The 27316-nt window shown below is 36.9% G+C and overlaps 1 protein-coding gene across 16 annotated transcripts in view; it reads left to right on the top strand.

The window, feature by feature from the left end:
• The window catches only part of Lingo2 (leucine rich repeat and Ig domain containing 2), a 1254967-nt gene that overhangs the window by 899269 nt on the left and 328382 nt on the right, over positions 1 to 27316 (top strand). Inside the window, exon 8 of one of the 16 annotated variants that reach the window (XM_030253526.1) lies at positions 10933 to 12346. The exons of the other annotated variants lie outside the window; for them this stretch is intronic. The gene's annotated coding sequence lies outside the window, so the exon portion shown is untranslated. The remainder of the gene's footprint in view (positions 1 to 10932; positions 12347 to 27316) is intronic. 16 annotated transcript variants of the gene reach the window in all.

Raw genomic sequence — 27316 nt, 5'->3', positions numbered from 1 at the left:
CATAAGATGTACATTAGATGTTTCCAATGACTAAAGGAGTGTTTAAAGCCTGTGATTTTGGCAATAGACTCCATAGCTCTCTTTGTGGGTGAGAAGAATCATTTACCTCTTCTCTGAAAGTAAATGAAATGGTCAAGGAGTGTGCTTAGTGTTGTAAATGCTCAGTGTTAGTTTTATTTTGTGGTTTTGCGATTTTGTCTTGCTTTGCTTTGTCGTCATTATCATTAACTTTTAAGTTCTGGGCACTTTGAATAAATTTTTGTTGAGTTTTATAAACTTGTTATTGAAGATGACAACAGCTTTATGGTTATGGTTATAGCCTTTAGGAGTATTCTGTTTAACATTAAATCATTCATATTATACTATTTCTGGGGATTATAGTATCATTTTATTTACAATCAAAGATTACAATGTTTTATTCTTAGCAAATTATAGTGTTTAGATTCAGTAAAGCACACTGGAACTCTCTAAACTAGATGTTAAGACAATTTTACAGCTGTAACAGTTTACTTGTCTGTTCACACAATTCTCTAATTCAGAAAAACGTGAATCTGAAATCAAGCAAGCAAGATCCATAACTATGCCTTTGACCATTTTTATTTTATATAGAGGAGGAATATTATTACATTTGAAATTAAAAGTTTGAATTATAGCTGCATTTACTATGGTCCAATAATACTTTAAAAGTGGGTATCATGATTAACTTCACGTGCCAGTTAAGACTGTAATAGGAGAACAATGCAGATACCTCAAAGATAATTACCCAAGTAGCTGGGCAGAGCACTGTGGACTCTTGGTAGTATACAGCTCCATTCTTCTTAGTGGAAAACACTTCTCTATTACTAAGGATATGATGGGGGAAAATGTAGATGAGAAAATGGTATTGAGAGATGGAGAGAGAAGTAACCAAAGCTGAATCAATGACCTTCTAGGATAGAAGTGTGGTCATGACAAACCAAGAGTGGCTAGTCACTCATCTTCTCTTACAAGTTTACTGTTACCCTCATGTGAACAGAAGGAGCTGATATTGATGAGGAGTTGGTCATGCTTGTGAAAAAAACATGATGTTGAATGGATTAAAATCCAAGCAGCCACGCCAAGGTCTAATATGTGCAAAAGGTTTTGGACAGAGAGGTAGGAAATCACTGAGTGAGAAAATTGAACATTTCATTAGAAAGAATTTATTCATTGAGGTTTAATAAGAAATTGTCATATGACTGCAGAAAATTTTTACAAAGTCTTTTCTGCAGAAATGTGGAAGGGACAATAAGTACACTGAATAAATCAGGTCACTTTCCATTAAATCTGACTTGGTAATGAAATGATAATGATAAACACCAAAAATTAAATATTAGTTCTGTGTAAATCTATATTTGCCCTGAAATGTAGGCATAGCTATAGCTGTATTTGAGATGAAGAAGCTGCAAAATAGAATAATACATTTCCAAGACACACATAGATAACATGTAAAAAATGTTCTCCCAAGATCTGTTCTTTACAAAAAGCATATAATATTTTCATATCATTTTGGTTTTCAGATTTTTAAACAAGCAAACTATTCCTTTTTCCAATGTCTATATTTACAGTTCACTTAATTGTGTGATACATTGATATGATGTTATGTAGCTTTCTGCTCCTTACTCGTGTGTGTATTTGCACCTTTGTGTGTGCATGTGCATATGTGCATGTGTGTTTATGGTGCTTTGCTTTGAATTTGAAAAATATTTGGGAGAATAGATTCCTACTGCTTCTTTTGTGTGGCGGCCCATTACTATAATGAATACAATGCAATGTGATTCTCAACAAATGTTTGCTGAAGGTACTGTCAACAGTCACCTGCATTTATGTTGTGAGTTGGCCAAATACACTTTCTTTTCTTCTGTTCTCTCATAGTTGCCACTCATCTTTCCTTCTCACTTTTCTTCTCTCCTTTCCTTTCTTCAACCTCTAAAGGCTCTTGACTTTTCTCTATCTCCCTACCTGTAGACATACTAACATGTTTTGCTTTGCATTTTCTCTGTTTATGCCAATTGTAATCTATAGCATCATACCTTTTCTTGAGCTATGAAAGCTGTCAATAAACTTATAATTCTCTTTTATATTTGATAAAATTCTTTTTTTTTTATTGAATATTTTCTTTATTTACATTTCTTTTTTTTTCCATTTTTTATTAGGTATTTCGCTCATTTACATTTGCAATGCTATACCAAAAGTCCCCCATAGCCACCCACCCTCTCTCCCCTACCCACCCACTCCCCTTTTTTTGGCCCTGGCGTTCCCCTGTACTGGGGCATATAAAGTTTGCGTGTCCAATGGGCCTCTCTTTCCAGTGATGGCCGACTAGGCCATCTTTTGATGCATATGCAGCTAGAGTCAAGAGCTCCGGGGTACTGGTTAGTTCATAATGTTGTTCCACCTATAGGGTTGCAGATCCCTTTAGCTTCTTTGGTACTTTCTCAAGCTCCTTCATTGGGGGCCATGTGATCCATCCAATAGCCGACTGTGAGCATCCACTTCTATATTTGCTAGGCCCAGGCATACTCTGACAAGAGACAGCTATATCAGGGTCCTTTCAGCATAATCTTGCTAGTGTATGCAATGGTGTCAGCATTTGGAAGCTGATTATGGGATGGATCCCCGGATATGGTAGTGTCTACATGGTCCATCCTTTTATCTCAGCTCCAAACTTTGTCTCTGTAACTCCTTCCAAGGGTGTTTTGTTCCCACTTCTAAGGAGGGGCATAGTGTTCACACTTCAGTCTTCATTTTTCTTGAGTTTCATGTGTTTAGGAAATTGTATCTTATATCTTGGGTATCTTAGGTTTTGGGCTAATATCCACTTATCAGTGAGTACATATTGTGTGAGTTCCTTTGTGAATGTGTTACCTCACTCAGGATGATGCCCTCCAGGTCCATCCATTTGGCTAGGATAAAATTCAAGCCAATGCTGCTCATTCTCTCTACTGCTGACCACAAATAAATAATTATTTTAAATAGTCTGTATATCCTTAAATTCACTACACAACCTAGGCTGACTTTGAACTTGTTTGCAGCAATCCTTCTACCTTAGCTTTATGCCTTTCACAAGTTTAATAAGAAAGGTCAATATTCAGGCTACATTTTATATGTCCAGTTAAGGCTAATTCCAAAAACAAAGCCACTTGTATCAGCTGCCTCCTGAATGTCATCAAAATATTTTACTGAGTATAATTTCATGAATTCTAGGACATAAACAATAACTTCAGCTTCCTATTTTTCTTCCAGATAGACCGTAAACAATTTTTATCTTAAATATTAACTTTATTCATAAAGACCATATGATGCCAACAATAATTTGAATAGATATGAAACATTATGAGAAGAATCGGTAAATCAGTGAATCAGTGTGGAAAACCATAGCTAAGCAGGTTCTGGGAAGGCATGATAGTGAGCTGGAACATACATACAATCTCGGTGAAGGTTGTCCGTCTACAGCTAGGCCTTGATACAAGTATAATAAATCACATGTGTCATAAAGAAGCTGTAGGATATCTTGGCAAGAATGCAGCTAGGGCAGAGGTAGGAAAAACTTGTCTAATATAATTGAGAAAAGCTGGATCCATTTGACTGTACAGGAGAATTTCCAAAAGCAGGCAGAGAACAAGAGGAGATATTTGGGAGCAAGGTTATAGAAGCCAAGTTATGTCAGGGTAAATACTCTGGATACAAATTCTAAATCTGTTCTCTCGAGAACAATCAAAATGCTTGATTACCATGAAAAATGCAGAACAATGTACTCCAGGAAACCTAAATCAAGTCATCTTGGCTTTTGAAAATTGCCCATTTTTGTCATCTACCCAACAAGTGGATTGGCAAGGACAAATCATTGAGAAAGGTAGGATCCATTTCAGCTGAATGACTAAATGAAGTTATAAAGGAGAAACTATCTGGGTAAAGTTCAGAGTGGCAGACTGTAGAGGGAAACCACATGCTTTAGCTGAGAGGCTGCAAATTTAGAGCTCACATACTTTTGCTCATACTCCCTACTAAGTCATAAATGACAGTTCTTATCCTGGAAAATTATGCCCTGAGAAAGATATCTTTGACAGACTTTGAATAGTCTCCCTGTCAAGAATAAGGCAGTCTTGGCTACTGTTGTTCTTCTATAGCTTAGATGAAGCCAAGCAGAGGCTGGGTCATTCAACACAACAGGATCACATAGTTCATCAGTTCATAGGAATCTAAATTGCCCTAAATGTTATTGTTGGTATTTTTATGGACTTTCCTGAATACTTCAGAATTAACCTATACAGAAGTAAAATATCACAACTCCTTGTGAACATTTGAACTTTGCTGTCTCACTCCTTGATGATTTTGCAGTCTGTGTGGTCTTTTCCACTTTTAGCACCACACCATAATTTGGAGCCCCATTTTATCACCCAGAATAGTTTGGTATCTTTGTCCTTTAAAAATAGATTTTCTGTCTAGAAGATCATCCAGATATCAGGATATGCATTTTAACACGGAAGAATTTCACCAAAACTATAGTCACCAGATAATGTTAGAGAGATAGGGAAGGGAGGGAAGCTGAGACAGAATTGGGGAGGGTCAGAAGGAGGAAGAGAGAGAGAAAGACAAAGAGAGGGAGAAAAGACAGACAGACAGACAGACAATGAAAGAAGACAGGCAGACAGGAGAGAGAGAGAGAGAGAGAGAGAGAGAGAGAGAGAGAGAGAGAGAGAGAGAGAGAGAGAGTATTCTAGTAGTGCAGTAGTGACCCCTTCGGGTTTTTAATCTCTGAAAAGCCCACATTAAATATCATTGCCATGCCCTGAAGGATAAAGTATTTATATCTTAACTCGATATGGGAACTTTGTATGATCAAACTCTTTATCTCTTGGGGTTCATAAATTCCAGGCACCTTTTAAAATTTGTTGCCTCTGTTATCATACACTGTTTGTCTTCCCCTGATATATATAGAGTTCCTAATTCTTCTTCTTTGACCACGGCAGCAGTGTCCAGTATATCTGTTTCTCTCAGTAGAAAGTCAGTCCTCTAAGACAAGCATCAGATCCTATTCATTTTTGCTTTCCCAGGACATTTACATCTTAGTTTTGGCACATATAAATGAACATATGCCTTTTTCTTCTCAGTCATATCAAGATTAACTCATATAATTCTTCATCAATTTTGATGACTAGAAATCAAATACTGATATCCTTGTCTTTACGTAACTGAAATGCCATTATGGGATGTGAAAAAAGAACAGTGGGCTCTATAAAGTCAAGCAATAAATATTGGAGGCTGGAAAATATGATGGAAATGATCAGCATTGAAAACAAACTCTATCTTCCCCAACTGAAAATACTGCAGAAGGTATTCAACAGTACTCAAACTGTGACTGTATAAACACTACAGAAGTGATGTGAGCAATTAAGTTCCTTAGAGGAAAATGATAGAAAGGTTGTCAGTTTAATTGAATTTGCTGACTCCATAGAGCTAAACCTGAGCTAGACTTTAAAGATCAGTATTTATTTTAAATATATCTTAGTTGAATTTAGCATGTCCAAGATCATGTGTGTGTCAACTCTAGATGACTAGTTGAAAACCCTAAACACACACACACACACACACACAAAATGAGTTACATTGGCTGTCATCATCCTATCACTAAAATAAAGTGTGCCTAAGGTTCCATGCCATTTGTCCTAAAGTGACAATTAAAGTAAGAACCCTTGTGAATAATAGGAGAGGCATCAAAAAAGAATCTACATTAATAATTCAACACATACAATTAGTTTCTGGAAGTTTGATTATAAGTAAAATGATACAAGTGGAGGATAAAATATAAATCTCTGTGGTGAAATGTGCTTAACATATGCCAGAAGTTGGGTTAACAACCCCCCAAAACACATAAAAAGAGACACACACACACACACACACACACACACACACCACAACACAACACACACCACACCACATACATACACACACACCACACATACCACATACGGGCACACACATATGTGGACACACACACAAACCACAGACACACACATACCACACACACACAACATATGCATGCATGCACACACACACAGACACACACACACACAGACACACACCACATACACATGCACACACACACCACATATGCACACACACACACAGACACACACACACACACACACACCACATACACATGCACACACACACCACATATGCACACACACACACACACACACACACACACAATGAATTAATGTCTAAAAATGCTGAGTATCAGTCCCATTGAATTCATACTGCTTCTCACATGATTGAAAAAGTGAAAATTTGTAAATTAAAAAATCTGAAGTCGGGAATGAATGACTTACAAATTCCTAGCAGCTTCCTATCCTAATCTTAAATCTGTCTAGGATATAAATATTAACATTTAGATATGCAAATGGGTTGTTGCATTGCATGGGTAAATGGACCATCTTTATTGTAATGTAGTGTGCAAGCTAACTGAATACTTTTATTTCAATAATAATGTTTATTTCAAGGTGTGAAGTTATAGTAAAGTAGTAACATTTCTTTGGAAGAAATATGTAGTGTTTTTTTTTTCTCCATTTGACTTTTCACCAAATAGAATTGTTAATCATGACTTGGAGATGGAGAATTTTCACCATTACTGTCCAGAAGAAAGCAATAAAATATAGATTGATTTCATTTGTCCCACGTTCTCATCACCATTCCCAAATGAGTGATAGTTATCTCACTTCTGTGAGTTATCACCTATAGCTTATCCTTGTCAATATGTGTAACAAATGCCTCTTTCAAATTGTGGCTTTTAATTAATCTAAATAGTTGTATTGAATATCATTCTATATATACTAGTAAAATCATACATTCTATACTGCCGAGTCTGTGTCTGGTTTGCTTTGTAAAATTTAATCAAAATTCTGATTTGCATGGAACTACAGGTTGAATATTGAATATTGAAGTTTTTCCCAAAGGTAGTATTATAAAGATCAATACAAAATTCAGCTTGCCTTGACTACTGCATGATGTTCCTGTTTGGGGACAGTTACAGATTCAGGAAAGAATTCTGTATTTAGAAACTCAGAAACCAGAATGTGAGTATATCAAAGTCATACAGTGAAGTTAGGCACAAAGCACAGATACTTAAGCCCAGATTATATCACTGTTTTTTTATTTATATATATAACAGTTGCTGTATGAATACTGCATGCCGTAAATTAATTAGAAACAAAAACTATTTGGATATCATTTTCTTTATACTAGCTACTGTGAAAAGTTCTTTTCCCCTCCTTACTAGACACTAAATTCTAAGGTCAAGCACTGATTTCATCTCACACTTAAATAGTGTCTAGAAAGCTGTGACATCAGAAATTGCATGAATGAGCTATTAAATGGTTAAAGATGTGTATTTTTATACTTTAAGGAGTGAGCATTCCCATTTGTACAATATATTAAAACATGGGAAGTACTAATTTCCTTGCCAAGACTCTAGAACTGCGTGCTTTAATAATTCGTAAAGATAAAGTTCTCTTCCTGTAGGCAGATCATGGTGTCTTTAGTGTGCTTTGTTGTGAGGCAATATCAGCCTGTGTTGTGCATATATCTGCTGTTACCTTTCCTCTGGTTGGCTCATACTAGCATGTTCAGAGGACATTAAAACAAATAGAACAGCTCATTTTGGGGGTATGTAGTTTGATCTAGATGTTTATACATCTAGTGAAATTCATTTAAAAAGGACTTCTGAACATAGCTGCACTAAAGATTGTATTGTTATCATTTAGTGCTGTTAATTTAATAGGTACATAGTTGTAAGGTTGTTGTTACATAAGAAATTAAACACCAGTTTTTAATATTACAACTTGAAGCAGCTTAGAGAGGCATCATTTCATGATTGCTGAGAAACTTACATATTTTCAGGTACAAGACAGAAAAGTTGCAATAGGGACCCAGGCTCTACACTGACACATTGATATTCCTCATCTTGCCTCATATAAATAAAACAACTCAGTTTGCTCATAGTTATGTTTACAGCACCATCAAGGAAACAGATAACATATCACCATGTGTATTCAATATTAGAGATATACCTGACTAAATGACATTGCCGGGTATTCAAGTCACCCTGAGGTCACATTTTCAAATGTTCTCCATCCACACTGAATGCACAATAGTAAAGAACAGTGGAAATGTGTTGTCAAAGCCACAATGAAATTGAAAGGAGCTATATGATAATATTCTTGTGAATATGGTCTTCAGATGATCCAATGACTCCATCAGGAGTTCCCGAGTTTATTTATAAAACTTAAATTAACAACAATCTGACATTCTAGATGCCTTTTTGTGTGTGTGTTTCTCTTTTACCTCATTTGTACTTACTATCTTGTAAAACATCAACTATATTTTTGAATATATTGAGCTCTTGTTAGGTTAAAAATCACTGTTGGCCCTGGCTTACATTATTGAGAGTACGGACCAATCTGTATTGATGTTTGGAACATGACAAGATGTGTTTGCCCATGAATAAACTAAAATCTCCATACAACATATTTACATTATCTGCAAATGCCCATTCTTCATCCTTTATTCGGGTTTTCGAATTATTTAAATTACTATTTTTAACACCACTAACGTTCCCTTTAAAAAATGGTAAAATTTTCTATTTTATATCACTGTGTGTTGCTTCTTCAGGTTTCATGTATTTGTTTCATAGACCTAATGACTTACTATCTGGGGACAGAAACAATATAAAATCATATTTAAAAAAAGGTTAAATTATAAAGCAAAGAAGTAAACCAGTAAAGGGAGTACCATGAGTGATGTGAAGAGCTGAAATCTAAGATTATGCCTAAGTCGATGCCTTCAGCAGGTCTTTGAGGAAAGCTTCCAGAGCATTGAAGTTATGAAGAGCAAAGGAGGCTCTGAGGAGAATATAAGTCAAAGGGCTAAAACCAGCAGAAAAACCATACCAAATGGGAAAAGGGATAGGATGAACTTGTTGCTTTTGTTCCCAATATAGCTTTCGTTTACATCAGTGTTGAAGATCAGAATTTAAGTAGGAAAGAAAGAATGTAAAGGGTAAAGCTCAAGGCTATAGCACTGGCCTGGCAGTTAAGAAACCCTAGTTCTATACCAGCATCTCATCTATTTTACATATATATCCTCATGCATAATACACACACATACACACATCTGTAGATGTATACATATATAGGCAATATATATAATACATACATTCATACATATAATACATATATCGGGAGACATGATAGATTGATAGTAGATAGATAGATAGATAGATAGATAGATAGATAGATAGATAGATGACAGATAGATACACAGATAGATACACAGATAGACAGACAGACCGATGATACATATATCTCTAGTTCTTACTATTTTCTCTGCTTTTTAAATGTTCTGACAAGCTCAAGGCTTGCTCCACTCAGCATCTCCTATTGTCAGCAAGGTGTATTCATCTGAAGGAAAGCTGTGTTCTTCCTTGTCTACAGCTCTCCAATCTTGGGTCTTACGGCTGTGGTTAGTACCCTTGCTAAGGAAATGATTTTTAACTTTGATGTCTGGCATATGGGTCTCAATATATTGTGAGATCACAGACTTTTCTACAAGTATGTTCACTGATAAAGGATGCCAAAACCCATTCATTCAGGGACAGCTACAGAGTGGTTCAATCCAAGTTTGTTGTTTGTAATGCCTCCCATTATATAAGAGAATACTCAAGTTCTGTACTCTCTTTTGAGGGTTCATATGGAACTGCCCTGTACAGTCCTTTGGTGATTTGGTACTTAGCTGTCTTGTGCCCCAGGTATACGTGAGCCTTTGGAATAGTGCTCACTATCAGATATATATATATATATATATAAAGGTCACTGTGGGTTTTGCCTGTTGGGAGTAAACTCTTTAGGCTATTTAAATGGTGTGAATAGTACAATGAAGAAGCCAACTTATTGAACTCAAGAGCAGGATGGTATCAATGGATATGAAAGAGTCTTTTCAAGAATAATGTGTGCAGTCAGTTTATTATATTGAAGAATAAAATACATATGAGATAGTGGTACAGCGAGACACTTTATAATACCATATTTGATATTTGAATTTTCAACTAAGTACAAAGAAAAATCCCTGAGATACTATTATCATGAGACAGGCACACTCTGGTCCTCCAAATGACAAGATTCTTCTTGTTGCTATGGGGAGTCTAGATAGAATCAGTGGGGACAGAAAGACAAGAGTTATGCTACTAAAACAGCTTCCATCAGAGGAGGGGGGAATTTTCTGCCTATGCTGAGGCAGTTAACATCCTTTCAGTGACATACAAAGAGAGAAAAAGGATGCTGGAAAGTCGGTCCTGGCATCAGCCATTATTAGGTGTAGCCAGGGCACAGGAGACTCTGATGAAAGTTTTGGGATGGGAGTTATCCGACTTCATTGTGGCTCCAAATTATACGGGTGTTGTGTCACAACATAGATTCTAATTCAGAAGTTCTGAAATGGCCCCTGTTATTCTGTCCCTTACAGAGTCCTAGATCATGTGGTTGTTGGCCAAGAAGCTTACTGTGCTTGAATGCTACAATAGAGATTTGTTGGCATCTTTTTTCTCTTCAGGTATCTCGAAAACCAAAGTATTAGAATTGGTTGAGCCCTAGTTTACTTTCTTCTTTCTTCATACAAGGCATCATTCCTTATGATGCTTGCTATCCCACTGACACCCACTGTGACGTCTTTTAGAAGGCTGACGGTGAATAAATTTCTCACTAAAATTTAAAAATGTTCTCCCTCTACAGATGCCTTTAAGTTCTTACATCATACTCTTTTTACATATATTTATTCATTTATAAGAAAAATATAATAATTTTAAATGGTAAACATCCATCTTGTGACTTGTTTACAGAATTTTATTTTCTTCATTAGGTATCCATCTTCTGGACATCAAAGAAGAGATAGTGAAATTATTTGTCTCCCTATAAAAAGGGTGAGAGTCTTCTGACATTTTCTAAAGGGTTTTAAATTAATTTCTTTTGCAGAAAAGGGGCATTCATAAAAATGCATATACAAAGTTAAGCAAACAATGGAACAGCATGAAAAATTATTTTCTCTTATGTGTTTAACTTTAAATAACTGTCAACTCCCTCATTTTTGTTTATGCATTTGTTTCAACATTTTCTGCAGTTACAGAGCAAAGCGAAATGACCCTGGATAAGAGTACACTTTTCCTTGAGTGGAAAAGCATCATAATCTTACATTAGTATGTTCCTTAAATTTAATGAAAAAATATTCAGAACTGCGCATTTAAGACACTAACAGACACAGGGGCTTTCCGCACATGAACTTTGACAAATTAGCTTGACTTTCTGAGTGCCAGGCTGTTCACTGGTAAAGTCTGACTTACAGAAATACATCATGGCTGGGAAGTAGTGGTGGGCACTTTTAATTTTAGCACCCAGGAGGCAGAGGCAGATGGATCTCTGTGAGCCCAAGACCACTTTGGCCAGGCAGGGCTATTTAAAGTGACTTTGGAGAGAGAGAGAGAGAGAGAGAGAGAGAGAGAGAGAGAGAGAGATCAGGAATTTGATAACAAGAAATCTATGCCTATAAATTGTAAGCATGGTATTTGGTAGACTGTAGACTCTCACTGGATATTAGGCATTAATCTCAGTAGTATGAGTGTTAATCATTACTTTCCTAACAAGAACAAATTTGATTCAGAAAGAACTGGCTGGCACAGCCTTTGAAATCATTCGTGATCTGGCACTCACATACCAGCTGCTAATTTACTTGTTTATTTCATTTGATTTTCCTTAGCTGCACATAAGGCAAGTGGGTGGCAGAGCTTAATTTATTTGTCCCCTTTTTCTGAAAATGTGGGGTTTTGGCTCTCACACTATTTTGAGGCATGGCCTGGTGGTAGCACTGGGGATGTGCACACTTTGGGAAGGTGGGAGGACTGTGTACCTCTCCTGGTGGCTCCAGCGGCGTTCTTTCCCCAAGTGATCATCATAGGTGCTACATTGCTGGTGCTACCAGCCAAAGGCCTCTCCTCCTACAGATCTGGAAACACATGAAAAGAGCCATGACTCACAGGCTACAACTTTCTCAGCTGCTTGATACAATCACTGATAGGCTCAGCTCCCATGTTTGCATCACCCCTCAGGCTGCCTGAAGGGGAAAGGGTTCTTTAGCTTTCCAATGCAGAGCTTCCAGAGGATCCCTGACACAACTGGGAAATACTGTGGACAGGGTGGGACACAGATGCTGTCCCTTTGCTGAAATCTACGGAAGGAAGGATGATCTGAGATGGTAGGAGGGTATCTTCGGATACTTAGAGGTATGGCGTTTACAGTATTTTTAAATCTTTCTTTACAAACTGTCAAAGAATCCCTGCTTTCTTGCCTTGATCACACACAAATTGAACGTTGTACATTTCTTTGTTAGCATTTACCTCGTGTTGTCTTGTGCTGTGCTTCAGGCGATGGCCTCCCTGCCTACTGTGGACTATGTGCTCTGTGAGGGCAAATCTTTTTCATTCACATCTTTGTTTCATGAGCTCTGAGTTCAATGTCTAGCAGAAAATAGTGCTTAAATAGTAACTATTAGTTGTAAGAATGCACAGGTTGATAAATGGATAGGTGAATAAATGAATGGCTACACTCATCAAATGAGGAAAAAAGATAATAATCCAGCATAGTGGATTATTGAAGATATGCAAATATGTTCTAATTAGCAATATGACATTTGGTGGAGAGTATTAACTTCAAAGTATTTAGATACAATTTAGATATGATTTTAAATTAAAGAAGAAATATCCTTAAAAGTAAAAATTGGCATCTCTGATTATGAACATTGTCTGAATATGCCTTAAATAAAATTTAAAGCATAATTAATTTACATAAAGATAAATTTATTGAATCTATAGGAAATTTACATAGCAGAAATATTAACCTTCAATGAGAAAAAAATGATTGGTGTTTATCCAGGCACTTCTTATAATAGTGTTTATTAAATGCCTAATTTGGCTGGGTACAATAAACTGACAGATGACTTGAAGTAGATATTTAGATGCTTAGAATTAAATCAGGAAGCAGATGGATAAATAAATAATTGTAGCAGTAGAAAAATAGAGATCTGATCTTAGAACTGCAGAAACAAACTCTGGGCATGTTTAGCTATATTCAGAAAAAAAAATGTGATAAAAGAAAAAGGTGCCGTGGAACTTGGAATATATCTAAGGGTTTTTACTGACTGCAGGAAACCAAAGAGTTGTGTTTGTGAAGGGAGAAGGAGAAAGAGTGAGAGGGCAGGACAGGGAGAGGGTGGGACTTGGAGAGGGCATGGTGAACAGAGTGAATTCTGGGAAATGTAGGACCTCAGTATTTTACAGCAATCACAGTGAGTAGATGAAACCAGAAAGACAGCGGGAAGGGGACTATGGTTACAAAACTGATCCCTCCATGTAGCGGAAGTGTACTTGAGAAATGTAATAATCAGTGCTGATTACTGCCCACTGATTGCATAACTTTGCTGACTGAGCACTCTAATGTCTTTGTAACCTTTATTGTTGTTCTCCTGCAATGAGGAAGTATAGCTCAGTTGTGTAGTTTTAGATCCACATGTCTGTACTTATATTGGCAAAGGCAATTGATTTAAAAAAAAACATGATAAATGATTTAGTTTTATGGGTGTGTGTTAATTGCACATACACCACTTTACAAATCAGAAACATGCTTGGAAATGCAAATAGTGTTCGTAAATACGCAAATGGACTCACTATTCAGATTATCAGAACAAAATCGACATCATCATATCGTCCATCTCAATAAATGCAGAAACGTTTAAATGTATAAGGCAATCTATTATTTTATCCACAAAGGAGATAACAACTGTTCTAAAACTGCTTTCTGTTAGTTTCTTTTGCATGATATAGAGTATCTACTTGAAATATCTACTATAAAGTTTTGTTTGGTGGACAGTGTCTTACTCTATAGCCCTTGTTGATCTCAAACTCTTGACAATATTCTGGTCTCAGCTTCCTAAAGGCCAAGATTATATGTGTAAGCCTACAACCATCTTCTTATAATCTAGTTTAAATTTTATTTTATTTATTGTTAGCCATATAAATGATTAATTAGACACTAATTTCTAAAAAACTGGTTTTCAAAAATATTTAGTATGTTAGAGAAATGTTTGTAGGAAACCAAGAGCACTTCTTTAAAGGCTTCCTGATTTTATTTTGATATTTATTTGACTTGATTTGAGTGTCTGTTTTCAAAGAACTATGTGTAAGAACACAAATAACTCTGACATTGAAACAACTGGTAGACACTTATGCTGTAAGGCATTAGTGTAAGTAGTTTTATTTAACAATGTCAATTCCTTTAATCTTTACCTATAAGGTGGGTAACTCTTAAAATCTCCATTTTACAAATGAGAAAAACATGACTGAAAGGACTTAAAAAAGATCTTATTCTGGTCATGAACCAGAAAATGCAGAAGATAATTATTGTTTTTATATTTATCAAGACAGGGTTTCTTTGTGTAGCTCTAGTTTTCCTGAAAGTAGTTCTGTAGTCCAGGCTGGCCTTGAACTCAGAGATCTGCCTACCTTTGCTCCTGAATGTCAGGACTAAAGGTGATATACCACCACCACCTGACATATTGTTTTTATTTATATTCTTTTGGTGCCAGAGAGCAAACTTAGGACTTTGAACATGCTAGGCACCCACTTAACCACTGAGCTCTATTTACGACTCCGTGTTGGTGTATTTGTCATAGTTGTAAAACTTGCCTTTGTGTGTGTGTGTGTGTGTGTGTGTTGTGCTGGAGATTTAACTATGGGATTTGGAGACAGTGAACTATATACCCTCTCTCCAACATACTCACACACCTTTACCCTCTGCAACCCATGCTTGTCTTGTTGGTTGATTGGTTGATTGGTTGGTTGGTTGGTTGGTTGGTTGGTTTTAGAAGCATGGGTATTGGTGTACACTGTGTGTTGTTTTGAGGGGTGAGGTTTAAAAGTGTAGAAACTACCACCAAATGCAGACACTATTGCATATGCCAGCAAGATTTTGCTGAAAGGAACCTGATATAGCTGTCTCTTGTGAGGCTATGCAGTGCCTGACAAATACAGAAGTGGATGCTCACAGTCACCTATTGGATGGAACACTGGTCCCCCAATGGAGGAGCTAGAGAAAGTACCCAAGGAGATGAAGGGGTCTGCAACTCTCTAGGTGGAACAAGAATATGAACTAACCAGTACCCCAGGAGCTCATGTCTCTAGCTGCATATGTAGCAGAAGATGGCCTAGTTGGCCATCATTGGGAAGAGAGGCCCCTTGGTATTGCAAACTTTATATGCCCCGGTACAGGGGAACACCACAGCCAAGAATTTGGAGTGGGTGAGTAGGGGAGCGGGGGTAGGGGGCGATAGGAGACTTTCAGGATAGCACTTGAAATGTAAATGAAGAAAATATCTAATTAAAAATTTGCAAAACAAAGTTTAGAAACTATAAAGTTATTCAGATATGGTGGCCACTCTCAAGGATGAGCAGAAGGATCATGAGTTTGAGGCTAGCTCAGATATACAATAAATTCAAGGCCAGTCTACACTATGTTTAAATAGTCAGACAGCATCTCAACAAAATAAAACTAAAGCTTTGGATGAAGGAGGGCTTTTTCCTTGGCCATTAGAAGATTTCACTTGCTAAGGTGCTGTGATTTCCTCCATGTTTTTGGCGTTCCACCAAGAGTGCTTTCTGGAAAGATGTTTATAATTGACTGTGCTTGATAAACCAATGCCAGCTGAACTTGTCTTAGTGAAATAAAACAAGAATTTTACAAAAAAAAAAAAAAAGATTGAACTTATAGGGGCCATGTTCTTAGATCTTAAACAGTATACTTCATTTCAAGTCTTATAAGAGGACTGTGACCTTCTGGATGTCATAGTGGGAGAACAAGTCATAGAGCCATGAGGGCACAATCCAGGAACTCAGCAAAGAGAGAATTTTATTAACGGAACGGTGGGTAATGCTATAGCTGTGTCTAAAATGGTGGTAGGATTTTTTTTTCAGGTGAAGTTTAAGCTGATGTCATAGCCTGGAAATTTGGATAAGCACAGCTCCTGGGATGGAAGATACAAAGTGGATTAGGAAAGAGTATTGGTGAGCAGAGCAGAGTTGGTGGAACAGCCCAGAGGACAGTGAGATAGAGCACAGAAGAGCTTGGAGAGTTCCACCTATATTGTGGGTGTGAAGTTTTCGATTAGAATAGCAGTTCTGAACATGTGGGTCGCAACCCATTTGAAGTGTCAAACAATCCTTTCACAGGGTTTGCCCAAGACCATTGAAACCCACAGGATTTATATTATAATTCATAACAGTAGCAAAATTACAGTTGTGAAGTAGTAACAAAAACGATTTTTATGGTTGAGCATCACCACAGCATGAGAAACTATACGAAAGGGCACAGAATTAGAAAAGTTGAGAACCACTGGATTACAAGACTTACTGTGCTCAGTTTTGTCTCATTTTGCTTTGGTAGGCAAAGGAAAAAGATGAGGGAAGATAAATTAAGTAGGTTCATTCAAGATTGATTAAATGAACAGCAGAGAGATTTGAAAGGTCAATGAGGGGAAAGATTGATGTTCTAATGGATTTAAGCATTTCCATAGGAACAACTTAAATAGAAATTTAAAAGAAAGATATAAACATCCAAAGTATCTAAATCGGAAATGAAAAACCAAACCTTGCTGGAACTGCATTCCCATAGCACAAAACACACAGGAATAGCGTTCCCCATCCAGCAAAAACAGGGCTTCTTAGATAATATACAAATCTGAACGAAAAATCCATCCTTTACTTCTTTCCCATACTCTGAAGCCCCAAATACCACAATTCTTTAACTTTTCCTCTATTGTTTGCTGACAGGTTTGCACAAGATAGATAGCCAGGAAGTCGGTGCTAACACATTATGCCCGGATGTCTACGTTTGCCCTGTGGTGTGGAATGATGACGTATGTGCTGCTGTATGATGAGCATTGACGATGGTCAGAGCTGACTCAGGACACAAGATGCCAGGGATATCTGAGTGGAGAGATCATCTGGCATTAGAGGATCTTCTTCCCTAAGCCTCTGTGATTTCTAAATGGGGAAAAAGCAAGAGTATAAGTCTAACTTGGGTTTCAGCTTTCTGGCTGATCCTCCTGGGAAGCACGTGTATATATTTCAAGATGAGCATTCATATCAGGAGAAACATTATCTGAGACTTTCCCACTTAGGGAAAACAAGGAGAAAAACATTATGACAGAAAATAGAAAAGGAAAACAGCAGCTCATTTTGTTGAGTTGTACTTGAAATTGTATGTAACCAAATTAACACTTTTGAGGCCCCTGAGTTTAGGGTGAAGTTTGGTGAGTCCCAATTAGAAATGTCTGTAAACAGCAACACTTGGGTGGCTTCTGCCCAGGGAAGAAGGTCACAATTGGTACAGTAGAGCACATGGCAGGCATGCTCATTTTTTTGATGAGCATGTCATTTCTTTTTAGTAAAATTCTTTTTTGGTGATTTTTTTTCTTATGACAGAGGACAGTGCCCCAAACTAAATGGTCTTCTTTTTGTTATTCCATCACATGGAATCTTCTAGGTCATCATTTCTTCAAGAGGAATTCTTAACAAGCCAGAACTTAGAAAGCATCTGAAAAGATTTGCTAAGTGTTTCACATATTTTTAAAAAGAAGGCTGAGTTTTAGTGTTTTTTACACTATGTTTATCTTAATCACATTCATCAGAGACTAGCCATTCAAATATGAAAAAAAAAATACTCTGGTGGTAGAACGGTGTGTCTTTCTACCTTCTAACTCTAATGTGGACTTCTAACATTTATCCTTTTCCCTCTGGTTGTGAATGTGGATCCGGTGATAAGAAAGGGAAGCTGCTGGTTCTGGAGAACAAATTCAGGGCTGTGGAAAGAGGTGCTGCTGCACTGGAGGCTTACATTTATACCCACTTATGCTATCATTTTACTTTGTTCTTTTAACAATCAAATCTAGTTCTATTTGAATGTTTTTCAGCTCTGATGAGGTTCAAACCTGCAGTGCCGTGCATGCTAGGCAAATGTCCTACCAATGACCTCTAGGTACTTCCCAGTCCTTGTGCCTTTTTCAACTCTGAAAAAATCTTGAACAGCAGAAAGATTCCAAAGATAGTGCAAGGAATTTCTGTGTTACCTTCATCCAGAATTAGTCTTTGTTTAAAATCTGTGTTCTTTGCTCTATTTCTCAGTTTAATTTTCCCAAATGTATTTCACAATAAGTTCCATGTGTCATGTCTCTCCATTCTCTGATGTTTTCAAGTGCATTTGGTAAAAGCAAGAATATTTCCTAACATAAATATCGTCCATTTGTTAAATTTCATCAAAACTTCTTACCTCTTCTGTAATCCATGATGAATTTTGTCAGTTGTCTCACTCATATGATGGACAGAGCAGACGCCAATCTAGTCTTAAGTCATTATTTCTTTTACCATATTAGAACTTTAATTCATAGGAAGATATGGAAAGATAATTTTAGATATTTATAAAGGGCCCATGAGTACATTAGATCTATTGAGTGTCTTTTAATTCTCATAAGAGACATGATTGTGAAGTAGTATATCCATTAATGTTCTCTGAGAACTCCATCTCCATTGATTTTGTTTATACATGTGTGTTTATAGAGTTGTATTCCACAAAAATGATCTCTAATCAGTGAGGACTACATAAATGATGCTGATCTCATAGGAATATATTGCCTGGTAATATTGCAGCTGTCTTAGTTTGTGTCAGAACATTGTGGGATGTTTACACCATGATGAACTTGCTTGTCAAAATAGAGCCACGTGATGTTGTCTTCCAGTTGTCTTTCAGTATCTTCGATGTCTTAGAACGCTCAATGCCCTCACATAAAATCCTATAGACTTAAAATAACCTCTAAATTACTTATAGTACTTAGTTCAGTATAAATGTAAATGCATCTTATGCTGCATTGTTAAGAGAACTAGGATGAGACAGAAGTCAGTGCAGACTCATTTTTTTAAAGTGTCACCTAACCAACATCTTTATTGTTTATGATGTTATTTCATGAGGATACTGTCATATAGGAATGCCATGAAGTTTAATCACATTCCCTCATACAACCCTCTCCTTTCCTCTCTCTCCCTTCTGCTTCCATTGTTCTCATCACCCTAGTTTTACTTAAGTTTCATAAATACATTTGTGATTGTGTATATAAAATGTAAGGCCTTCAAATGAGAAAAACGGGAATACATGACTTTATGTATCTATCTAACTTAATTTATTTAACATGATTCTTCAGTCAAGGTCATTTTCTGTAAATGGTGTGTGTGTGTGTGTGTGTGTGTGTGTGTGTGTGTGTGTATGAGAGAGAGGGAGGGAGAGAGAAAGAGAGGGATGGAGAGAGGGAGGGAGAGAGAGCATGAGAGAGAGAGAGAAAGAAAGAGAGATCTAAAAAACTGGATCATACAATTATGAAGATTGGCAAGACCATCACCATAGGATAGGCTAGAACACTTACCAGTAGTTGATATGGTAATATTACCATGCATTTAAGGAAGCCATTAAGATAGAATCATGATATCTATTTCTGTTACAGTGTGTGGACAGAATTTTTTTTTTCTCCAGGAAACCTCAAACTTAAATCCTTTCAATTGATTGCATTAGACTAACCCACATTATCAACAGTAATGTTGGTAAAACTCAACTCATTAACTCATAGTTATTAACCTATACTAGTGATTAATTAAATATTTGACCAGCTAAATTAAAAAAAAAAATTACAGATAAAGATTCTTTTCCATATTTTACATGTGAGGAGGCCCTGGATTTGCAATGCTTTTCTTACTAAGGTATTCCACAGTATGATGGACCCAAAATGTACTCCTATTGTATATTATCCACAAAAGCACATGCTTGTGACTGTCATTTCCTGTTTCACAGCTGGCAAAGTACAGTTTAAGATATGGTTAGTCCTTGGTCACTTATGTTATACAAACATGGGCTGAACGAACATTTTAAAAGAATGTTTTAGAAATGTTTCAGAAACTTGTGTTAATTTTCAACTTTCTATTTACCTTAATGTGTTGCGGGAAATATTAAAAATGAATCCATCAACTTTCTGACGGGGCCAGACCAGCTGTGTTCCTGCACTCCTGCAGCCAGCAACTCTTTATAGCTAACCGCCCCCACCCCCTTTCTGCAGCATCAAATTGCTGTGTTCCCAGCTCTGGCTCACTTGTCCCTGTAGCTGCTAGTTCCCTCTCTGCCATAAACCCCTGTAATCAATCAGCGGCCCCACATTCCAGTAACCAAGTAAATCAAACCTCTTGAAGCTTATAATTAACCAATCAGATTTATGTATCAATAAATTCTCAATTTACAAGGTACCAATACAATAATTTCAGAACCAGTTGATAATGATAAAAGCTTTATCCCAATGATTCTAACCTTATGATATCATAGCTACCTGTGGCTGTTTAAAACCACGCTGGTTCACACCTGCCTCCATCTTGGCCTTCTCCTCTGTCCCCTGAGAGGCTCCCTCTCTGCAGTTCTTTGCACTACCTCTCTTTTCCCTGTCCAATCACAGGCCTCCCACTGAACTAATGTAATTGGACAGGGAAAATCCTGCAGCATTAATGTTTAAAAATATTGTCCTTTAGGGTTGTTTTGCTTTTCATACTATATAATATTTTTATACATCAGTATACTTATTGAGGCTAGACAGGTAAATGATACCCATTCTTATACAGCCCACATAATTTGTAGTTTTAGAACACCATTTTAAATTATTGCCATTATTTGTCAATTTTGTTATTAAGAATCCATAGAAAGCCGGGCGTGTTGGCACACACCTTTAATCCCAGCACTCGGGAGGCAGCGGCAGGCTGCAGGCAGATTTCTGAGTTCGAGGCCAGCCTGTTCTACAGAGTTCCAGGACAGCCAAGGCTATACAGAGAAACCCTATCTCGAAAAAAACAAACAAACAAACAAACAAAAAATGAAGAATCCATAGTGAACCACATGAGAATTTTTAGATAAAGAGCTGTTTAAAATAAATCATAAATGACTTATTAAATATAAACTTTGCATATCTACCTAAAGCATTTGTATCCTTCTATGTTATTCTAAGAATGATTTCACAGAACTATAACCAAGTCCGTAGGACATTTTGAGAACTAACCTTGCCATCAGAAAAAGTATCATCATCCATTACCCAGTTTTAAGTAATAACTATTACTCACAGAAATAAATTCATTAATACTGTTATGTATACTATCTTCTGCTTCTGATTTATGAGCATTGCATTGATAATTCTTCTTCAATATCCTAACAAGGTCATTGCTAATACTTTATTCCATTTAGGATTAAAAATCATGTGTAGAGATTAGAAAACCTAAAAGGAAACCTGCATATAGGTGAATTACTTTCTTTTATAATTTTTACATGTCATCTTAATATAAATTGATATTATATATATAAAATATATATTATATATATGACTCAATTTGTCCTTTAGAATCAGAAAGTGTTCATATTTTGATAGACAATAAAGAACTGTAATTAAATACCTTATTCTCAGTCAATAGCAAGATGGCTGCCAAATTTAAAGCATAATTTATGACCCTTTAACACAGAGTCTAAAGTTTTCCCATTAAACTAAAACATCTTCTAGAAATAAAAATCCTTGTTATGACAGCCTAACATGAAAATCTCCATTGCTTGGCAAATATTAATTTTCTACATTGCAGTCTATAATTACCATCACTGGGCAATTACATGGTGCTTTGCTTGAGTAACATGTTGTCATCTAGTTTTAAGGTGGATTATTTTTCTCATAGAATTACAGGAATGCAAACCTCTATCTCTCAGGGTTGTTGCCATCTCTTAAGGAATAGAGCCCTTGAGTTTGATTTTAAAATGGAAAGTATGAAAATGTCTTAGAAACATGGAAAATACTGTGTAGTATAGTTTCCTAAGATCCAACTATGCATTTAATATGTGAATATAAAACTACATTTCTTTAGTTTTCTATAACAACAATTAAAGAAAGAAATGCCATAGATTTGAGAGGTAGCAGGGTTGGGGAGTCCGTGGGAAGAATAAAGAGCAAAGTGGGAAGAAGCAAATGGGATTACTGTATTTAATTTTCAAGAAAATAAAAAATACACACAAAAAACCAATAGCAATAAAATATATAACATAAGCTGACATGCTCACAGTGCAGACTGAATTATAATACTCTATTCGCTATAGATACAAGAGAATTAAGATAATGAAATAAAACAAAAAAAATCACACACATACATAAACACACACACAATGCTGCTGGATTATAATACAATGGTAAAAGTTCATAGTGTGTATGTGTGTGTGTGTGTGTGTGTGTGTGTGTGTGTGTGTGTGCGCGTGCGCGTGCGTGCGCGTAAGCATGTGTGTGTTTGTGGGTATGTGTGTGGGTGTACAATAGAAATATCATGGAACTTCATAAAATCTTATGATTGTATAATTCTTGGTCATATTTAAAAGTGAATGGGAGTAGAAACAGCATGAAATTTATCATTGCCTAAATATGCTCAAGAACCTTCCACTGCACATGTTTTTAACTTTGCACTTCTGTTTATTATTGAGCACTGCCTAAAGTATGCTTGCCATACTGATCAAGTATAATTCATATTTTTTAAATTTCTGTCATATGAGGGTATTTTATAAACATTTTATAACAGACTAATCTATTTTGTACAGTTCTATGGTGCTTTAATAATGAAACATTCATTAGTATCCGTTGAAAGTAGAAGAGAAGCCCCTGGAGTGGAGGAGATGGGAAAGGAGAGTGAGAGGAAGAATGGTAGAAACAATATATGCAAGGAAATTAAATGATAACATCCTTTAAAAATATTTTGAGTGAAGAAATGTGAAAGGAACTATTCATATTGAAGATAAAACAAAACAAAAACTATTTCTGACAGAAATTTGCGTACATGAGAAAAGTATTTTCTTGTATATTAAATGATACATGTGTGTCTGGATATGTCCAAGTGTTTAAGATTTCAATAATAGTCCCTTCCGCTCGACTCGAGCCCCGGGCTAACTTGCCAGCAGAGTCTTGCCCAACACCCGCAAGGGCCCACACGGGACTCCCCACGGATTCCTAAGACCTCTGGTGAGTGGAACACAGCACCTGCCCCAATCCAATCGCGCGGAACCTGAGATTGCTGTACATAGGGAAGCAGGCTACCCGGGCCTGATCTGGGGCACAAACCCCTTCCGCTCGACTCGAGACCCGAGCTACCTTGCCAGCGGAGTCACCTGACACCCGCAAGGGCCCACACAGGATTCCACACGAGATCCTAAGACCTCTAGTGAGTGGAACACAACTTCTGCCAGGAGTCTGGTTCGAACACCAGATATCTGGGTACCTGCCCTGCAAGAAGAGAGCTTGCCTGCAGAGAATACTCTGCCCACTGAAACTAAGGAGAGTGCTACCCTCCAGGTCTGCTTATAGAGGCTAACAGAGTCACTTGAAGAACAAGCTCTTAACAGTGACAACTAAAACAGCTAGCTTCAGAGATTACCAGATGGCGAAAGGCAAACGTAAGAATCCTACTAACAGAAATCAAGACCACTCACCATCATCAGAACGCAGCACTCCCACCCCACCTAGTCCTGGGCACCCCAACACAACCGAAAATCTAGACCCAGATTTAAAAACATTTCTCATGATGATGATAGAGGACATCAAGAAGGACTTTCATAAGTCACTTAAAGAATTACAGGAGAGCACTGCTAAAGAGTTACAGGCCCTTAAAGAAAAGCAGGAAAACACAGCCAAACAGGTAGAAATCATTAAAGAAAAACAGGAAAACACATCCAAACAGGTGATGGAAATGAACAAAACCATACTAGAACTAAAAGGGGAAGTAGACACAATAAAGAAAACCCAAAGCGAGGCAACGCTGGAGATAGAAACCCTAGGAAAGAGATCTGGAACCATAGATTTGAGCATCAGCAACAGAATACAAGAAATGGAAGAGAGAATCTCAGGTGCAGAAGATTCCATAGAGAACATCGACACAACAGTCAAAGAAAATACAAAATGCAAAAGGATCCTAACTCAAAACATCCAGGTAATCCAGGACACAATGAGAAGACCAAACCTACGGATAATAGGAATTGATGAGAATGAAGATTTTCAACTTAAAGGGCCAGCTAATATCTTCAACAAAATAATAGAAGAAAACTTCCCAAACATAAAAAAAGAGATGTCCATGATCATACAAGAAGCCTACAGAACTCCAAATAGACTGGACCAGAAAAGAAATTCCTCCCGACACATAATAATCAGAACAACAAATGCACTAAATAAAGACAGAATATTAAAAGCAGTAAGGGAGAAAGGTCAAGTAACATATAAAGGAAGGCCTATCAGAATTACACCAGACTTTTCACCAGAGACTATGAAAGCCAGAAGAGCCTGGACAGATGTTATACAGACACTAAGAGAACACAAATGCCAGCCCAGGCTACTATACCCGGCCAAACTCTCAATTACCATAGATGGAGAAACCAAAGTATTCCACGACAAAACCAAATTCACACATTATCTTTCCAGGAATCCAGCCCTTCAAAGGATAATAACAGAAAAGAAGCAATACAAGGATGGAAATCACGCCCTAGAACAACCAAGAAAGTAATCATTCAACAAACCAAAAAGAAGACAGCCACAAGAACAGAATGCCAAATCTAACAACAAAAATAAAAGGAAGCAACAATTACTTTTCCTTAATATCTCTTAATATCAATGGACTCAATTCCCCAATAAAAAGACATAGACTAACAGACTGGCTACACAAACAGGACCCAACATTCTGGTGCTTACAGGAAACCCATCTCAGGGAAAAAGACAGACACTACCTCAGAGTGAAAGGCTGGAAAACAATTTTCCAAGCAAATGGACTGAAGAAACAAGCTGGAGTAGCCATTTTAATATCGGATAAAATCGACTTCCAACCCAAAGTTATCAAAAAAGACAAAGAGGGACACTTCATACTCATCAAAGGTAAAATCCACCAAGAGGAACTCTCAATTCTGAATATCTACGCACCAAATGCAAGGGCAGCCACATTCATTAGAGACACTTTAGGAAAGCTCAAAGCATACATTGCACCTCACACAATAATAGTGGGAGACTTCAACACACCACTTTCTTCAAAGGACAGATCGTGGAAACAGAAACTAAACAGGTACACAGTGAAACTAACAGAAGTTATGAAACAAATGGACCTGACAGATATCTACAGAACATTTTATCCTAAAACAAAAGGATATACCTTCTTCTCAGTACCTCACGGGACCTTCTCCAAAATTGACCATATAATTGGTCACAAAACAGGCCTCAATAGATACAAAAATATTGAAATTGTCCCATGTATCCTATCAGACCACCATGGCCTAAGACTGATCTTCAATAACAACATAAATAATGGAAAGGCAACATTCACGTGGAAACTGAATAACACTCTTCTCAATGATACCTTGGTCAAGGAAGGAATAAAGAAAGAAATTAAAGACTTTTTAGAGTTTAATGAAAATGAAGCCACAACGTACCCAAACCTATGGGACACATTGAAAGCATTTCTAAGAGGGAAACTCATAGCTCTGAGTGCCTCCAAGAAGAAACGAGAGACAGCACATACTAGCAGCTTGACAACACATCTAAAAGCCCTAGAAAAAAAGGAAGCAAATTCACCCAAGAGGAGTAGACTGCAGGAAATAATCAAACTCAGGGGTGAAATCAACCAAGTGGAAACAAGAAGAACTATTCAAAGAATTAACCAAACGAGGAGTTGGTTCTTTGAGAAAATCAACAAGATAGATAAACCCTTAGCTAGACTCACTAAAGGGCACAGGGACAAAATCCTAATTAACAAAATCAGAAATGAAAAGGGAGACATAACAACAGATCCTGAAGAAATCCAAAACACCATCAGATCCTTCTACAAAAGGCTATACTCAACAAAACTGGAAAACCTGGACGAAATGGACAAATTTCTGGACAGATACCAGGTACCAAAGTTGAATCAGGATCAAGTTGATCATCTAAACAGTCCCATATCACCTAAAGAAATAGAAGCAGTTATTTATAGTCTCCCAACCAAAAAAAGCCCAGGACCAGATGGGTTTAGTGCAGAGTTCTATCAGACCTTCAAAGAAGATCTAATTCCAGTTCTGCACAAACTATTTCACAAAATAGAAGTAGAAGGTACTCTACCCAACTCATTTTATGAAGCCACTATTACTCTGATACCTAAACCACAGAAAGACCCAACAAAGATAGAGAACTTCAGACCAATTTCTCTTATGAATATCGATGCAAAAATCCTCAATAAAATTCTCGCTAACCGAATCCAAGAACACATTAAAGCAATCATCCATCCTGACCAAGTAGGTTTTATTCCAGGGATGCAGGGATGGTTTAATATACGAAAATCCATCAATGTAATCCATTATATAAACAAACTCAAAGACAAAAACCACATGATCATCTCGTTAGATGCAGAAAAAGCATTTGACAAGATCCAACACCCATTCATGATAAAAGTTCTGGAAAGATCAGGAATTCAAGGCCCATACCTAAACATGATAAAAGCAATCTACAGCAAACCAGTAGCCAACATCAAAGTAAATGGAGAGAAGCTGGAAGCAATCCCACTAAAATCAGGGACTAGACAAGGCTGCCCACTTTCTCCCTACCTTTTCAACATAGTACTTGAAGTATTAGCCAGAGCAATTCGACAACAAAAGGAGATCAAGGGGATACAAATTGGAAAAGAGGAAGTCAAAATATCACTTTTTGCAGATGATATGATAGTATATATAAGTGACCCTAAAAATTCTACCAGAGAACTCCTAAACCTGATAAACAGCTTCGGTGAAGTAGCTGGATATAAAATAAACTCAAACAAGTCAATGGCCTTTCTCTATACAAAGAATAAACAGGCTGAGAAAGAAATTAGGGAAACAACACCCTTCTCAATAGTCACAAATAATATAAAATATCTTGGCGTGACTCTAACTAAGGAAGTGAAAGATCTGTATGATAAAAACTTCAAATCTCTGAAGAAAGAAATTAAGGAAGATCTCAGAAGATGGAAAGATCTCCCATGCTCATGGATTGGCAGGATCAACATTGTAAAAATGGCTATCTTGCCAAAAGCAATCTACAGATTCAATACAATCCCCATCAAAAT

The sequence above is a fragment of the Mus musculus genome, chromosome 4 (assembly GCF_000001635.26).
Source record: "Mus musculus strain C57BL/6J chromosome 4, GRCm38.p6 C57BL/6J".
NCBI classification, from domain to species: Eukaryota; Metazoa; Chordata; class Mammalia; order Rodentia; family Muridae; genus Mus; species Mus musculus.
This window is presented reverse-complemented; position numbering and strand designations above follow the sequence as displayed.